This window comes from Loxodonta africana, chromosome 14, assembly GCF_030014295.1.
Source record: "Loxodonta africana isolate mLoxAfr1 chromosome 14, mLoxAfr1.hap2, whole genome shotgun sequence".
In the NCBI taxonomy this organism is placed as follows: Eukaryota; Metazoa; Chordata; class Mammalia; order Proboscidea; family Elephantidae; genus Loxodonta; species Loxodonta africana.
The window spans coordinates 46,430,045-46,448,986 of record NC_087355.1 but is presented as its reverse complement, the minus strand read 5'-3'; positions in this window follow the sequence as shown (position 1 = coordinate 46,448,986).

Sequence of the window (18,942 nt, the reverse complement as noted above, 5' to 3'; positions counted from 1 at the left end):
CAGTATCACATTTAGAAATCGATTTTTCTCAACTCACTTGAAGTGGGCTCATTAAAAAATGGCATTTTTGATTGAGTTCTGAGTGTGCCAATGAAATAATGTCTGCAAACTGACAGGGTTGACCTGTAAGTCTCACCTATTTGACAGTCACTCCTCATTTGTTCTGGTAGTGGTCCTGATGCAAATTATTGTTACAGGTTCCAGAGAAGGGGGAAAGGAGAAATCAATAATTTCATTCCAGTGGAACATCCATTTTCTTCAACCAATTTTCTAGAATTTGAAAGACCTTAGCTAAAATAAAAAATTCAACTTTTATTTAGGCATGAGAAGGAATGAGGAAAAACTCTAGCTATTACTAGCCATTTAAAGAAAACCTGCATCCAAATGTCATTGGTACCTTTAATGAAGAAGTTTTAGGAAAAGCAAGTGGAATTTTTGCATCTACTAGGCAACTGGCTCAGTTATTCAGGGTGCCTTTTTAGTAGAATGTGAAATGCAGTAGAAAATTCTTTGGGATGCATGCATGCAATAGCTTGTTCAACAGCAGGCTTTATTGTATATTTAGAGGAGGAGATAGAAATAGGAGCCACGACTCAGGTTCCATACCACTGCTTAACTTTGTGAACCTTGGACAAGCCATTTCAATTGTTTGAGATCTGATTATTTTCATCTGTAAGATGAAGGTATTGTGCTGGAATAACTTTAAGGCCCACCATCTCTAAAATGCTAATATTTTTATCTAGTTTTATTTTTTGCTTTTTAATCTCCTCTATACAGTCGCTCAACCTGAAGGACAAAAACACATTTCTGTAATAGCCTAAGCCCCTGACTGATGCAAAAGGTTAATGTAGTTGACTGCTAACTGAAGGACTGGGGGTTTGAGACCACTCAATCCTCTTAGAAGAAAGGCCTGGTGATCTACTTGTGAAAAATCAGCCATTGAAAACCCTCTGGAGCACAGTTCTGCTCTGACACACGTGGGGTTGCCATGAGTCAGAATCGACTTGATGGCAACTGGTTTTATTGGTTTTATAACAGCCTAGACACTTTTACAGTAACTCCTGTGTATTATTTCACATAGTTTGAAGCATTCTATAAGATAGAATAAACTAAAAACTTCAGATCAGGATGAGAAATTTCTATTCAATAGCTCAAACTACTTCTTTGAGAAGAGGCAAACATAAAAAGATAGTAGTACTGCTGTTATTGGAGCAACTATAGCAAAAAGCACATAGAGTTATAAAAGCCCTTAGCAGCCGCAAATGCTCTCAAAAGCCACATTTTTGGGGCAATTGCTCCAAGAAAGTAACTCTTTGGACTTGCATTAATAGTTCCTTCTTGGTGTTTTTTTTTTTTTTTTTATCTCCAACTTTTCTTCTTTTTCTCTCTCTCCTTCTATCACCCTTTCTATACTCAAATGGAAAAACAGAAATTTATTATTATTAATATAGTAAAACTTGATAAAGCTGGAGCCTGTGTAAGTCAGAAACCTGTCAGAGGAGGAAAACTCAAATATTTTCTGCTAAAATAAACAATAGAAAAGTGGTAAGACTGCAGCATGTCAAAGGCAGAAAACTTGTGAGACCTGGAAAAATAAGGCAGTCCTGTAGAGTTGTGGTTCTCACAGGTTTCACCGCAGTACTTTTTTTAATAGACTTGTGTGTTTCCTAGTCTTAATTTAAGAAGTAAAATAATTCAAATTTTCTTTTAAAAAAAAATCCCCAAAACCGGAAACAACATTGTCTTTATATATGTGGCCCTTATTTTCTCGTGCGTGTGTTCTCCACCCTGGTATTTGCTTATTCCAATTGAGTTCCCTTGCTGCACCCCATCTCCTGAAACACCTCAGATTTCACTATAGAAACAAATGAATAATAATTGAGGTTCCTTTGGGCTCCAAAATTGCTCTAGACAACCAGGCTATGGCATCTTGTTTTCCTCAGAATTTAAGAAGAGTAAATGAATAGCTCTTACATTAAGCATGCTGGAGCTTTAAGCATGTTGTGATTCTGCCATGCCTGACAAAAATCTAATAACTAACCAATTTCACTGGAAAATTCAGCATTTTAGCAAAACAGATTCATCTAAATGTGGCCTGAAACTACAAAGGAACTGACAAACCAAGAAACAGCCCCTTTTAGTTGAGAAGTACAGATGCCTTTGCTTTTTCATTGGCAAGGGCAGTAGTTTTTGCCTTTAGACATTTTATTTTCAAGAAACAGCTGTCCAGTTTGGACCTGTCATTTCTGTGACTATGATTAGTTAGAGATGTTAGAAACAGCTAAGGTTACTCAAAGAAGCCGAGCCTACCAAGGCAGGAATCCCATACCCCAACTGTAAGTATTTTTGGGGAAAAAAATATTACTTAATGGGAACTAAGATAATAATTTTCCTTCCGTGAGTGATTGTCTTGATATTCTCTTCTTCTGAATAAAAGCTTATTTGAATGAGTAGCTATTTTTTAAACATACCATTTATTGCCATGTGCCCAGAGGGCATTTATTAACTTTTTGTTGGCTTGGGAATTTAGAGCAAATGTGAAACAGCAATGGCCAAAAGCTACATATTGTAGGATTCCAACTACATATATAACATTCTGGAAAAGACAAAACTATAGAGACAGTAAAAAGATCAGTGGCTTCCAAGGAGACAGAGGAAAGGGGTAGGAATGAATAGGTGGAACACAGGTATTTTCAGGGCAGTAAAACTATTCTGCATGATACTGTAATTGTGGACATATGACATTATGCATTTGTGAAAACTCATAGGACTGTACAATACAAAGAGTGAACCCTAACATGAACTGTGGATTTTAGTTAATAACAATGTATTAATATTCATCAGTTGTAACAAATGTACCACAAAAATGCATGATGCTAATAAAAGGAGAAAACAGTGTACAGGAAGAGAAGGGGTATATGGGAACTTTCTATACACTCTGAACAATTTTTCTGTATTTAAAACTGTTCTAAAAATAAAGTTTATTTAAAAAAAAGCAGGGGTCTTCATGGTTGTTAGATAATAATGGCAATCCCTTAATATTTATGTTTCATTTTGCATTTTATAAAACCACTCTATGACTTGTATTATGTTTTATTTTATTTGGTCTGGTAGATGGTGAGCTTGTCATTAGTCCAGATTCACAGATGTTTTAATTAAGGGAAACCCAATTAGATCAAAATACTTGTCTGGACTTTCATAACTAGTCTTGTACCAGATCTTCATGAACAAGTTCAGTGTTGCCACTCATCTGTGCTAGTTTTAAACAAAGACCCAGAAATATTAAGGGGATAATGTGATTGGTATCATGCTGATTATAATCAGAGATGGCATTCAAAAATGTTAATAACCAGTAAGGCATAAGCCTGGACTACTCAGAATGGATGTCCCACTAATCTAATTGCAATGATAATGGCCAGAAACAAACGGAAGACACATTTATACATACACTCTGCATATCATCCTGACAATAGCCAGGTAATAAATTGTTCCCCAACTAATATTTCCAAAGCATTACTTCATACAATAAAAGGAAAGGAATGTCCAAGGACTGCTACAATAAAAGGGAATAGAATTCCAGAGTCTAATATGCCTGCATTCTGTAGACCCTACCTCTAAAAACTCACAGTGTGCATTAGCCTGTTAAAGGCTGTTAAAAGTTATGGTTAGTTTTGTTAAAGCCAGTTTTACTGTGAAACTTAATTTAAAAAAAAAAGGCATTAATGAGGTGAACATTTTTGAGCAAAAATACTTCATGCTCAAAGTTTTTTGGTTTTAACTTCCTGTGGCTTTTGTTATTCTCTGTTGAGCTCATTTAACTTTATTGTGTATTTAATTCATGCCAGGAATCTCTTTAGGTAGAGTGCATATAAAGACACCTTGAAGATGTTCCTAGGCTACAGAGGGACTCAGTTGCAAGCCCAGGAATGGGACAAGACTCAGGCATGCCAAAGACACATTCTGAAGAGACAAATCAATCATCAGAATCAGGCTCAGATATAACTATGATTAATATGTTAAAAGCTCTAATAGAAAGGGTAGACAACATGCAAGACCAGATGGTAATATTAGCAGAGATAGGAAAACTCTAAGAAATGATCAAAAGAAAAAGCTAGAAATCAAAAACAGAATAACAGAAATAATGTCTTTGACGGGCTCAAGAGCAGACTCAACACATCTAAGGAAAAATCAGTGAGATTGATTGTATTGATCCAGTCAATAAAAATTACTCAAACTAAAATGCAAAGAGAACAAAGATTTTTTTTAAAAAAGTAACATACACGCACTGTGAAACAATAGCAAATGGTGTAACATATGCATAATTGGCATACCAGAAAGAGAAGAGAGAACAGATGAGAAGAAATATTGGAAGAAACAATGTCTGAAAAATTTCCAAAATTAGTGAGAGACACCAAACAACAGATCAGAGGCTCAGAAAACACCAAGCAAGATGAACATATATATATATTTATACCCACACACACACACACTCAGGTATAGCGTATTCAAACTGTGAAAACTAAAGACAAAGAGAAAAATCTTGAAAACAACTGGGGTGGTGGAAGAAAAATCTTACCTACTGAAGAATAAGTATAAGAACTGCAAAAATAGAGGTGTGGTCTAAGGTGAAAGTGAAAGATTGGTTTTTCCCCAAGTATTTGAAAAAACCACAAGCAGTGGTTTTTTATTTGTGGTGCTAAATCATTCTAAGTTTGGCACTTTTTAAAGCAAGAACTGAAAACATCTCACAGCATTATTTCCTAAGTCATGGTTGATATATTTTATTGAGTAAAAGGCACTAGATTGTAAGTACAGGGCCCTGTATCCATTAGTCTACAAGGTCAAAGTTTTTGTTTACTTTTTAGTGCTTCAGTTGACCCTCATCTGTTGATGGCATTATCTTCTTGATTTTTTTGACTAAAATATTGTTCCTGAACCATGAGAGAAATCACATAGTTCCTAAGTTAAAATCTAAAGGAAATCCATATTGTAGTACAGAGAGTTTTTTGTGTATACACTACACAACTTCAGGAGGCCTTCAGAAATTCACTAACAATAGAATGCATACTCCCCTCTGATGGCAGATTGAGCTGTGGCTGGTATGTATTTTTTAGCACGTAGACTACAACCTAGTTTTCATTATTTTGTAACTACCTACATCATTCTAGTTAGACAACTGAGCTCAGAATATGACAGTAGCTTAGGACCAGTTTATGCAAGTACATTTACAAATTCTCTTGACCTAGGACTTTTCAGGAAGCTAATTACAGCTCTATTTTGTCATCTGAAGTTCTTGCCCTTTTAAGAGTATTTCTGTAAGGTATCTACAAAATGAGTGGGAGCACTGAGACTAGTACCTGAGCAATACCTGTCTGATGGATTAGATGTTATCCACAAACTCTTCATCTGCCATTTGAGGTGCCCATGAGCAAAATCAAAGTTAAGTTTTCAAGTCTTATACTTGAAAAGCTGTCTCATTAATTTCAAGAACTGACAAACAACTTCTTGGAATAGATAATGGAAAAAGCAATTTCTGAACAATGATTTATGCACTGGTGTTCACATATTCGGACACATAAGACTTATTAAGCAGTAAAGAAATTCTTACAGCAGATTGATTTTCATCCTAGAAGTGAACACTGTACTTTGTCTCAGACTGAATTTCTTCACAAAGAACATTCACCACCCTAGTTTATACAAGTTATCTCACATGACAGGCTCCAGGAGACTTGGGACAGACTAAAGAGAGAAATCTCAATGAAATGGCATAGAAACCACTTTACCTTTATATAACTAAAGACTCTCCTTTTCCAAAGAAATCAGAAGAGAAAGGAACTAATAAACGCAAGCCTACAAAGCACAGACTTACATAACAGAAAAAACATAAAAATATGGGTTTTGAAGAAGGAAACTATCATTTAATGTGCCTACTATGTGGCAGGCATTGTATGTTTTGTTTGCTCACTCTCCCAGTTCTGTTAGGAGAGCCAGTTTTATTCACTATTAAATAAAACCTCACTTGAAACATAAGGGCTTTTGACTAGATCTAGGAGGGCAAATAGATGTGCTCCTGCACATCCAGCCTGATCAATTCACAGGGGCTCTTGGAGTCCCTTAGATCGCCATGAGTTGGAATCAACCCAATGGCAACTGGTTTGAGGGTTTTTTTTTTGGTCTTGGAGTCTCATGGTAGTGCAAAGGGTTAATGCACTCAGCTCCTAAGGTTTAAGTCCACCAGAGGTACTTCAGAAGAAAGGCCTGGCAATCTACTTCCAAAAAATCAGCCACTGAAAACCCTCTGGAGCACAGTTCTATTCTGATACATACAGTGTTGCAATGAGTTGGAATTGACTCGATAGCAACTTTTTTTGTGACTGTGTCTTGGAAAGCTGATATGAGAATGTTGGTGAAGCCATGTCTAGACTCAGGGGAGATGAATTAGTGGTGATGTCAGTTGTGGGCCCAGGAGTGAAAAGACATATAACATATATTTGCAGATTCTGGACCAGATGATCTTTAAGGCCAGGGTGTTATTCAAAGTTTGTAACAACTGGTATGGCACAATCAGAAAAAAAAAACTGACCAATCAGAATGGACATCAGCCATTAAAAATGGCATGGTTTGTATCAATACATATGGGGTGAGATGGAGCCTGACTTATAAGCCAACTTTAAACAACAACACTCTACAGTTATATTAATGCTTAGTGGGCTATTAAAATGTTTAAAAAGGATAGCTGGAGTGGACAGAGTCCATTTGCAGGAGGCTACAATATTTTTTTAATTTTATGAATTTGAAGTAGGTTGTCCCACCCCCACCCCACCCCGCCCCAAGAATTTGCCTCTAGGGCTCCCTGTCTCTGTTCTGGGCATGGCCCCTTTGCTGAGCCAGTTATATTTATACAAAGATAAAGCAAGGCTCTTACTTTGGAATGGAAATATTGTAGGTACTATGAAGCTAACATATTTGCATAATAAGTTTAGATATTGTCATAATATCGGCAGAGTTGCATATCTGAAACTTATGATCTTTTTCATAAAAAAAAATTGGCATTTTATTCTCCATGGGCAACCCAAAATTGTAAAAGCTTAGATTCCGATAGGGTAGACCTGCTAGTGGGCATAACCAGATAAGAGGAACGTAGGCTGGCCCCTGCAATATGGCAGTCAGCTAAGACTAACAAACCGAAAGGGAAACTTTTAGGGAAGAACTTGGCCTGTATCTTTGGGGAGTAGTAATGTCTGATATCTGGTATCCATGTTTTATTACATTGTTGTCATTGATATTGTCTTCTGCATTACTGAAAACCAAACCAGTTGCACTGAGTTGATTCCAACTCCTGGCAACCCTGTGTGTGTTAGGGTAGAGCTGCACTCTATAGCGTTTTCAATGGCTGAGACATTTTGAAAGTAGGTCATCAGGCTTTTCTTCCAAGGTGTCTTTGGGTGGATTAGACCACCAACCTTTCAGCTGGTAGCCAAGGGCTTAACTGTTAGCACCACCTGGGGACTCCTGCTGCATTCTTGAAAAAAAAAAAAAGCTACCCGTAATTTATAAAATTTAAATTACTCCATTTCTCTTAAGAAAATTTGCATTAAAATTTCCTTGAACAATACAGCCTGGTCATAGCTGTTTTGCTCCATGAAATTGAGGGTCTATGTTCATGCTTGGGCAAACAGGCAAAGAGAACACAGCAGCAGCATGAGGAGAGCCGGTCTGGATGAGAAAGAAACATCCTTGGAAGTGCTGAGGATGCAAAGGACAACTGAGATGGGCCTGTGGGCCTTGGAGAGAAGGCTCTAGAAAAAAGCTGGGCTTTCTGTGGTCAGACGAGAAATTATAGCATTAATTGGACATTAAAAGATAGTGTAGAAATGGATAGTGGTGATGGTTGGGCACCATAATGAAAGTAACTAATGTCACTGAATTATACATGTTCAAACTCACCAGCTGCTCCTCGGGAGGAAGATGTGGCAATCTGCTCCCGTAAAGATTGCCGCCTCGGAAACCCTATGGGGCAGTTCTACTCTGTCCTAAAGGGTCACCATGAGTTGGAATTGACTAGATGGTGATGGATTTAGTCTAGTTTATGTATATATTCAACACAATAATAATAATAAAATAGTGATTTCTAAAGGCTTGAGAAGCAAAAGAAGCTATTTGTTTTAATATCATTTACCCTAATATTATGTTTTAATATCATTTACCCTAATATTATGCTCATTTCACAGAAAAGGAAATTGAGGCAGAGAAAAATTTAATGACTTGCCAAAGGCCACACAGTGAAAGTGTATTACTGGCTGTGCTAGCTGAGAACTGTTTCCAGTGGTTTTTACTAATAGGTATAGGAGAAAAACAAGCATCCGCCAGATCAATAGCTGCATATGAATTGCCTGGGGATGTGTTTGTTTGCTCCTGAAATAAAACCGCATGTGGAACAGCAGCTGCAGTTGTAGTCACTACCTGGTTATGTTTATAGTAATCCACTATCATTCTCCAAGATCCATCTTTCTTCTGTACAGGCCAAATACTGAGTTTCATAGGGATGTAGTAGAAATCACCACTCCCACATCTTTTACATCCCTGATGGTGGCACTAATTTCTGAACTCCTTCCAGGAACACAGTACTGATTTTGGTTTACTATTTGTGTAGGTAGAGGCAGTTCTAGTAGCTTCCATGTAGCTTTTCCTACTATAACAGCCCTCACTCCATGAGTCAGGTGTGAGGATCCATCAATTTACTGAGTGTGTCTATCCCCATTCTACACTCCAGAACATTTACATTCCGATGGACCTAATGTGATATGTACCTGACCAAAACTCCATTGATCACTGGTTTTTTATAAGCTGCTACTCTGAACAGTGGGCCAAAATGGCACTTTGGGTTTCCAGGAACTAGTGTCGATTTAGAAGCAGTGCCCAGTCATTTTGCCTGACCCAAATCTGGGTCATCCCTCCCAGTCATCCCTCTGCAAAATCTATTTTCTTTTGTCCAGTGCATGTTACCTTGGTACTTGACCACAGACAGGTCCCTTTGGGGAAGGCTAAGAGAAAGATGAACAGGATATAGTTTGGGTACTGCAGCAGGATCCTTCCTCAAAGAGACCCAGCTTCCCCTTTTTTCAGAGAGCCCGGGGTCTATAAACTGGCTCAAATATGGAAATTCATTGAGGGGTTGTGACTCTGTTTTGATGGTTCATATCAGACTTCTGTTCACCAGAACTAGAGCTTTTCAGATTATACAGATTAAGTAAGACTTTAGTATGATATTCATCCATTTCAGTTCTAGAGACACCATGATCAACTAACCAACACCAAAGATTCCTGGGGGTCATATTATTCTGAGTGCTTCTTTGGCTCTGTTTCCATTACAATAAGCACACTCACCTTCTCTTTGGTGATTCAGTGCCTCTACTTAGCCCCTACCACCCCAAAGTCACATCATCCCCCATTGAATTTAGAAATTCCAGTTTGACAGCAGCAGTTCCCATTGTAATTCCTGGCCTACAGAAAATAGACACTACAGAGCTCTTCAAGAATGCTGGGGCTCCTGTCACATCCTTGGTAAAGTGAGTGCCTGAGGCAATAGTGAAGAGGTGAGCATGTCTTACATGACACATCCACTGTGGTATTCCAAGCTCTCTAAACCCTTGAGTACCTCCCTCTACAGTATCCCAGGGACATGCTGGCATTTCAACTTTATTTTGTGTATATCACCCTTGGGTCCATATTTTAATTGAACAACAAAGTGTACTCTTAGAGCCATTCCCAGCCACTTGAGCTAAAACCCTGAACCAGAACCTTTACTTACTGGACCCACGTCAATAAATATGACCTGATCCAGCTTCATATTCCTTCCACCTTGGTCACACACTGTAATGATCTATTTTCCCACATATCTTCTAGGTTCCTGTCAGTATAAATTGGGAAAATCCATCAAGGTTTGGGAGTATATCACATCTTTTCAGGGATCAGACTTCACATCTCACTCCCTAGGGCTGTCTTGTGTAGGTCTGGAAGCAAGGAGAGGTGGTACAAGAATCAGCAGTCCCTTGCAAGGCAACTACCTCAGGGGAAGCCATTACAGTTTCTTCAAGCAAGGGAAGAACAACCTCAGGCAGGGGTGGGAGGGCTGCTTCTACTGTCAAAGAAGGCTCAACAGAATTTGTAGGTTCAAGGTCTCCAGCTTTCTTGGGATCTGCCCATATGTCCCCTTTCCAATTTCCAGGGTCCTATTCCTTCCAAACCAATGCCCTTACTGTAACAAAAGAGACCCTATAAGGTTGAAAATTAAATTATGTTGTGATTCAGCCATTCATAAATTTGACTTCGGGTTTTGTTTTTAGAAATCTTGGCCCTGTGGAAGTCAGCACCATGGACTAAACCAAAAGCTAAGAAGTTTCTTGAGTACAACCTAACACTTCAAGAGACAGTGTAGCAGGGAAGCGGGTCTTGGACCATGGTTTCAGGGAACATCTAGGTCAATTGGTATAACAAAGTTTATTAAGAAAATGTTCTGCATCCCACTTTGGTGAGTGGCATCTGGAGTCTTAAAAGCTAGTGAGCAGCCATCTAAGATGCATCAATTTCTCCCAACCACCTGGAGCAAAGGAAAATAAAGAACACCAAAGACACAAGGAAAATATTAGCCCAAGAGACAAAAGAGGCCACATAAACCAGAGACTCCATCAGCCTGAGACCAGAAGAACTAGATGGTGCCCAATGACCACCCTGACTGGGAACACAACAGAGAGTCCCTGACATAGCAGAAGAAAAATAGGGTGCAAAACTCAAATTCTAGTAAAAAATCCAGACTTAATGGTTTGACTGAGACTGGAGGAACCCCAGAGTACTTGATCCCCGGACTCTCTGTTAACCCAGAACTAAAACCATTCCCGAAGCCAACTCTTCAGACAAAGAATAGACTGGACTACAAGACATAAAATGATACTTGTGAAGAGTGTGCTTCTTAGTTCAAGCAGATACACAAGACTAAATGGGCAGCTCCTGTCCGGAGGCGAGATGAGAAGGCAGATATAGATAGGAGCTGGCTGAATGGACACAGGGAAATCTGGGGTGGAAAGGAGGAATGTGCAGTCAAGTTATAGGGGTAGCAACTAGGGTCACATTAACAATGTACATATAAATTTTTGTACGAGAAACTAACTTGCACTGTAAACTTTCACCTAAAGCACAGTTAAAAAAAAAAAAAAAGAAATCTTGGCCCTGTGAATATGGGAGATTAGGCTTTCTTTTGGGGACAGTTCCAAGTCCATTTGAAATGGGATTTAAAGTCCTGAGATCATCATTTCATTTCCCCAAGTTTTCTAGAGCACTTAGAAACAACAAACCAACTAACCACATTAAAGTCCTTATTTTCACTGAAATGTTCTGATGATTGGTCACTCAGATGCATGCCTTCTATAGGCACTTAATTACAGGTATTGTCACCTGATAATTTGCATATCTGTTTTGCCACTGTGTTACATGGACTACCAGTGACTCCACTGCCACTAAGATAATTCATGCCTGCAAGTCTAATCAGAAGGATCTCTGGTGGCAAAGTGGTTAAGAACTCGATTGCTAAACAGAAGGTCAGCAGGTCAAACCCACTAGCAGCTCCACGAGAGAGAAAGATCTAATGATCTGCTTCTATAAAGATCACAGCCTCGGAAACCCTATGGGGCAGCTCTACACTGTCATACAGGGTCGCCATGAGTCAGGATCAACTCAGTGGCAAACAATAATAACAAATTTAATCAGATTAGAAAACCAATTCCAGATAACCCAGATTAAATTCATAGACTCCATCCTTAAGATATGTTTTATGTTGTGTGTTTGCATGTGTACGTGTGTGTGTGTGAGTGTGTGTAAAGGGACTTGTTAAAAGAATTTGAACTTAGGCAATTGTGGGAGCTGGGTAAATAGTTTGCTTAAGCTATTACTTTCCTCCAGCCCCGCAAAGGGTGAATTTTATTTATAGCAAACATTATTAAAACAATGATTCTTAAACTCTTTTAGCTCATGGATCTCTTTGAGACTCTAATAAACATTTTCCACTGTGTTCCAGAAAAAAAATAAAATGCAAACACACATGCACATCCACATGATCCCTGGGGTTTCACAGAAACCTCAAACTCATGTGTGAATTCTTTTGAAATGTGTGGATTCTCCAACTAATAAACGCTGATTGGTTATAGACCAGCGCCAAAAAAAACAGGTGTGCAGAATTCTCCCAATCATTTCATGAAAAACAAATGCCTTAGCATCGATAGAAACACTTCTTTGTCACTTACTAGTGTTTTGTCTTTAGCGTACTAAAGGATTACATATATATAAAATACATATATAAAATAAATAACATTAAAAATAATTTTCTTGCCAATGTCACAAAACAATTGGCATAGAAATTTTTGAGTGAGAAACTGATTTGCACTATAAATTTTCACCTAAAACACAATAAATTAAAAATAATAATAATTTTCTTGAAACATCTTATTTACCCCTTTCAAGGCTCTAGAATTCCAGAACATCTCTATCCCTTCACCTCAGCCCAGTGCAGCAGACACTTGGAACATGTGATGTGGCCATTGAATCACATGGTAAACCACTAACTCAGCTAGCTCTTCTAGGTACAGAGCCAGGCAGCCAAGCTGGGGAACAAACTAAAGACCAGCGATGTGAACATCCTCACAAAGCAATCCTAGTATATGTGTCTGGGGACAGAATTTTCATACATTAGGCAAACCCTCTTGTGAGATTGTATTAATAGATGGGCTTGAAGACCTGCGGTACTGAAATGTCTCTACTATGTTCAGGAATTTACTTCAGTTCACCAGATTTCAGGCTTAAAGGAGAAAACATGAGATCTGTCTAGCAATAGCATTTAATAAAATTCTTCTTTTGCACCTTTGTAATTAGGGGATGCATGTAATCTTTGCTCATTCACAGATACTTCTCTATCAGCAAAACATGGTTAACTTTTGTAGGTTCAGATTCTGTCAATTTTGGCAACCTTAGAGGTGGCACTTTGACATAACCATGAGGAAGGAGATCGTCAGAATAGGATATAGCTACATCTATCCGAGGCTTGTGGAAAGTAAGGGCTTGAGATAGGAAAGATTAGGCAATCAGAACTGACATGACTGAAGGTCATGCAAGTCTTATGTATTCTGTACCCACCCCACCCCATGCTGTGATATCTTTGGATTGCTTCCATGATGCCTACCTCTCTCTCTCTCTTTCTTCCTTCTTCTCTCTTTTTTCTCACCACATAATCTATCTCACATACTTGTGATTTCTCGGTTCAGTACTACTTCCTGATATCTGCTTCAAATTTTCTAGTCTGTTTCTGAATACCTATTTATCTTATTATCTGTATCAAGATAAAAATGTTCACATTTCTCCCACGAAAGGAATTCATCATCTGAAGTTCTGTTTTCTCTTTATTTCCCCTCATTACCTCCCCAATTCAAAACAAAATGCTATTTCAATAAAGGGAAAAAAAAAAAAAATGTGGGCTCAGAGTATCCCAGCTAGAGTTTAAACTCCAATGAACTTCAGTGGATCTTGCATGATAATATTTTAAGACAGAAATTGGCTTCTCATTGTTCAGATAGAAATACTCTCTACAGCATGATTTTGCCTTTTGGGATTAACGTCTGTGTCATTCATTGAATGTTTTCCAATTCAGCATTTTTCTCCTGGAGTCTGAAATATCATGAGATCTTTCACAATGTTCTAGGCAGGGAGCTGCATGAACACAAGCCTTATGTTGTCTGTAACCATTTAAAAACATAAAAATCACTCTGTGGGGATTAACACTTCTTTACATAAATCCCTGAGTCTTTAGCTTCAAGTTTTCAATATAGCTAGTGATGATTTTACTCAAATCAAAAATAGCCTCAATCCTGTTTCTTCTCTAGTGATACAAGGTTGTAATTATGATCAACTGTGCAGGCCGACTCCTTGATCCAGATAAAAACTGGAGCTTTCAGAAGAACACGCTACTCTGGGTTAAACATTACTTCTTTACCATGTACTGCTTCAATGTTAAGTATGGGGATCTCAAGAAGAAATCTAAAATTGCTTAATTACATGTCATGTTTTGATAGATGCTGACATAAAGTTTAGTCATTGGTCTATGGAAATACTTTAAAAAGCAAGTGAATAGTGTTCTCATTTCTAGAGCTAGTGACTCAACCACAGTATTCTATGGGCAATATATTCTCAGTCAATTTTCCCACCTCTGTGCACAGGTAAGGATTTAAGCAATTCCTTAAAACATCTGCTTTCCTAGATTATCTCCTTAGGATAGCATTTAATTTTCTATTGAGAGCTTATGATATTTAATATAATGCTCTTATCAAAGACTCAAGTTTTAAGTGTCTGTGAAAATGTAAGACAGAACTAACGGGATCCTCAGATACTCACATTTCATTTTCTATAATGGGATTAAAAACATGGATATAATACTATGCCAATACATAAAAATAGATATTACATTTTAAAGAAATGAAACCCATCCAGTCATCCCTTCATGCTATACAGAACATAATGTTAGTTGAGACTACACACACACACACACACAAACACACACATATACACACTAATCTGGAAGCATTTGTACATGATAGTTATCAATTCAAAGGGTCAATAGCCCTTTAACAAGTGGCTCTATATGCCCAGCATGCTATCCTTGAACTGGGAGATCTAAAATGCTTTTTAGGAAGTGGACTCATAAATAATTTCAATGTAACTTGGGAATTATGGTGACATATGTGCTCACAGCATACTATGGAAGCATAGAAGACAGACATCTAGCAAGGCCTGTGGTATCTGGAAGAAGAGAAAGAAAGGACATCTGAGAAGAGTCTTGAAGTACTTTAGAAGCTGTTCAGGCGAAAAATAGTAAAACAGACCTTCCAGGAAAGTGGATGGCAAGAAAAAGACAAAAATGTGAAACAGCACAGTTGATGCACTTCAGCGTGAGGCAGGCAGTGATGGGGAATGGTACTAGAGGGATAATTAAGGTTGAGTCACAAAAGTTTCTGTGTGGAACCCTAAGGCATCTGGATTTTCCCCACGGTAATAGAAGGGCGCTGAAAGTTTATTTAGGGGCGCACTAGTCAGATCTCTGCCTTTAACAGATCACTTTGGCAGCAGGAAGTACAACTGATTTGAAAATGGTAAAACTGTAGACATAGAAACCCAGAGAGGGTACTATTCCACTAGCTATAACAGAGTACAGAAGGTAAAAATAAAGGGAGAGGAGAGAGATTTGGAGGAGCTATTAAGAAGGAAAATCAGTAGAATTGATAAGGAGATGAAGAAGGAAAATCAAGGTTGATTCCTGGATTTCCCACTTGAAATGACAAAGGGGCTGGTAGTGTTAATGAATAAGATAGGGAACTAAGGTGAACAAAGGTTTGCAGAGCAAGGTGAAAGATAAGTTTGAGGACATAGTGTTTGAAAAGCTTTTGGGACATTGAAGTAAAAATTCCAACTGATAGTTACACATATGTTACAAAGCCTGTTGTTCAGTAGAGTTCAAACTGGCTCTAGGCAAGAAGTTTGTGTGCTATTAGCATATGTTGTTGTTAAAACCAAACCAAACCAAACCCATTGCCATGGAGTCAATTCCAACTCATAGCTGCTGCCAAATTGGCCCCAAATTGTGGAGATTCCATGCACTGATGGTAGTTAAAAATCATATAAGTAAGCTGAATAGAGCAGTGGTCCAGGCCCATAGAGAAGACCCATACATCATGACCAGAGGAGAGAGAGAAACCACAAAAGAGATTAAGAAGGAATTGGTCAAAGAGGCTCAAAACAATTGGCTCTAAGAGGTAAGAGGAGAGCTAGAAGTGGGTAGTATCGGAGAAAAAAAGGTAAAAACTTAAAAAAGGAGAACTTGATCAAAAGTGCCAAATGCTCTAGGGAGCATGAATTAAGTTGAATACTAAAAAGAGTCCATTGGGTTTGGCAGCTCAAATCTTTGCTAAACAAGTAGCTTTGACCAAGATAGGGAATGCCTCATCCTTGGAGTTTGGATGCAGAATCTTTGGTAAGGTAATATTTACAAAATATTATCCTTTCATAAAGTCAAGTCAAGCCAAAAGAAGAAAAGAAATTTCCAGAGGTAAATTACTGAAAGTCTTGCCCTTCATGGACTCCCTGTAAGTCATGGACTTACTGGGTGTTGTTTTGTTTTTGTTTATGGAGTTCTCTTTGATTAGTCTCCAGATTTTGCCAGTAACAGAGTTTGCTGCTGTGTTGTCTCTTAAAAGTTTTCTACCTACTGGAGGTAATATTTAATCTAACAATGAAAGATAGAGGGTTTACAAATGGCATAAACCCAGTGCCGTCGAGTTGATTACAAATGGCATAGTAGGCAACATATCTAAGAGGTTAGGTAGGCAGGATATAGAACTAGATTACTATGATTTTAATTCCTACTTCACCATTTCTTAGTTTTGTGAACTCAGGCAAGTTATTTAACCTCTCTATAGCTTTATGGCTCAGTTCTCCTATCTATAAATTATGGATAATAGTAATCTTTTTGCTGTTAGGTGCCATTGAGTCAGTTCTGACTCATAGCGACCCTACGCACAACAGAACAAAACACTGCCCGCTTCTGTGCCATCCTCACAATCGTTGCTATGTTTGAGCCCACTGATGCAGCCACTGTGTCAATCTATCTCATTGAGAGTCTCCCTCTTTTTCACTGATCCTGTACTTTACCAAGCGTGAGGTCCTTCTCCAGGGACTGATCTCTCCTGATAACGTGTCCAAAATATGTGAGACATAGACTCACCATTTTTCTTCTAAGGAGTATTCTTCCAAGACAGATTTGTTCCTTCTTTTGGCAGTCCATGGTATGTTCAATATTCCTTGCCAACACCACAATTCAAAGGCATCAATTCATCTTCAGTCTTCCTTATTCATTGTCCAGCTTTCGCACGCATGTGAGGCAACTGAAAACACCATGGCTTAGGTCAGGTGCACCTTAGTCTTCAAGGTGACATCTTTGCTCTTTTAACACTTTAAAGATGTCTTTTGCAACAAATTTGCCCAATGCAATGTGTTTTTTGATTTCTTGACTGCTGCTTCCATGGGTGTTGATTGTGGATCCGAGTAGGATGAAATCCTTGACAACTTCAATCTTTTCTCCGTTTATCACGATGTTGTTTATTGGTCCAGTTGTGAGGATTTTTGTTTTCTTTATGTTGAGGTGTAATCCATAATGAAGGGCATGGTCTTTGATCTTCATCAGTAAGTGCTTCAAGTCCTCTTCACTTTCAGTAAGCAAGATTGTGGATTTGCATAATGCAGGTTGTTAATGATAGTAATAGAACCTGCCTTAAAGAACTTCAGTTAGGGTTAAATGAGGTAATAAAAGTAAAAAGAGCCTTAGCACAGTACCTGGCACATAGAAACTGTTCACTAAATGTTAGCTATTGTTTTAAAAAACAAATAAACATCGACTATAGCAGTCGTTATTATCTATCCATTTCAATATCTCCCCCTAATCTCCTCCAAAAATAAAATTACTTTCCACCTGCTTTCTCTAAAGACAGAATATCTAAAAGTTCTTCCAACCCTAGCTGCATATTATACCCATCTGGGGAACTTTCTATTTCTATGTTTTCTGTTAACTCTGTGACCATATTCATAATAATTGTTTGAAAGTTCCTGTCTGCCAATTCCATCATCTCTGTCATTTCTGAGGATGTTTCTATTGACTGATTTTTCTCCTTGTTATTGTTCTCATTTTCATGCTTCTTCCCATGTCCAGTAATTTTTGATTGGATGCAAACATCATTAATTTTACATTGTTGAGTGATTTATTCTGTTGCCTTTTTCTTCTTTTAATGTTGGGCTTTGTTCTGGCGGGTAGTTAAGTTTCTTGTAGATCAGCTTGATCCTTTAGTGGCTTGTTTTTAAGCTTTGTTAAAGAAGATGTAGAGTAGTCCTTATTATAGGGCAGTTTAGCAGTATTCCTAAAGCATAACTCTTCTGGAGTCTCTATTTAATTCCATACGTATTCAGTAAAAAGCTCTCTAACCTGGCTGGTCAGAATTTGATATCTCCTAGTCATGTGTGATCTCTAGGAATTGTTCAACATACTGCTACTTGTCTTATTTAGATTCGTAGAGTTCCTCACTACATGTCTATGGCTTAGCATTCAGTAAAAGACTCAAGAAAAAGCTTATTCACATTTTACCATCTAGCTCCCTTCTCTCCGGTTTTCTGCCTTGCAAATTCTGGCTGCCTCAGGTTTCTTGAACTCTGATTTTATCCTCTCAACTTGGTGTGCTCTCCTTCAAATAAATTCCCCTTCCTCCTCATTGTCAGAAGTTGTCTCCAGGCAGAAAGATGGGGGATCATTGGGCTCATCTCCATAGTTATGCTTCTCTCAAGGATCACAGTCCTGTGCTTCCTGTTGTCCATATTAGAAAACTGTTGTTTCATGTATGTTGTAAAATTTTCTAATTATTTGCAGAAGAAGGGAATGTCCAGCCCAGTTAGTACATCATGGATGGAAGCTTTAGGAATTAAAAAAAAAAAAATCCCTGTGGCCAGACTCCCACCCACAGAGATTCTGATTTACTTGCTTGAGGTGGGGCCTTAGCTTTGGTGTTTTATTTAAGGGCTCCCCAGGTTATCCTAATGTTTATTCTGGGCTGAGAACCACTGAACAGAGGAAGTTCCTGCACCAACCCATAGGAGAGATCAGGTTCATTTGGTCAGAGTAAGTGGAGGCAGCTGGAGCCAGAGAGTGCTTATCTTCAGGAATGGGAAGTTTCTCCCTTAGGAATGAGGAGTTGTGAGAAGCATGAGGAAGAGCAGCAATCCTTCCACCTACTCAATTATGATCAAGTACAATTTGTTCTCAGCATCCCCTTCATGTTTTCCTTCTCTTCTTTTTCTGTCTCTCTT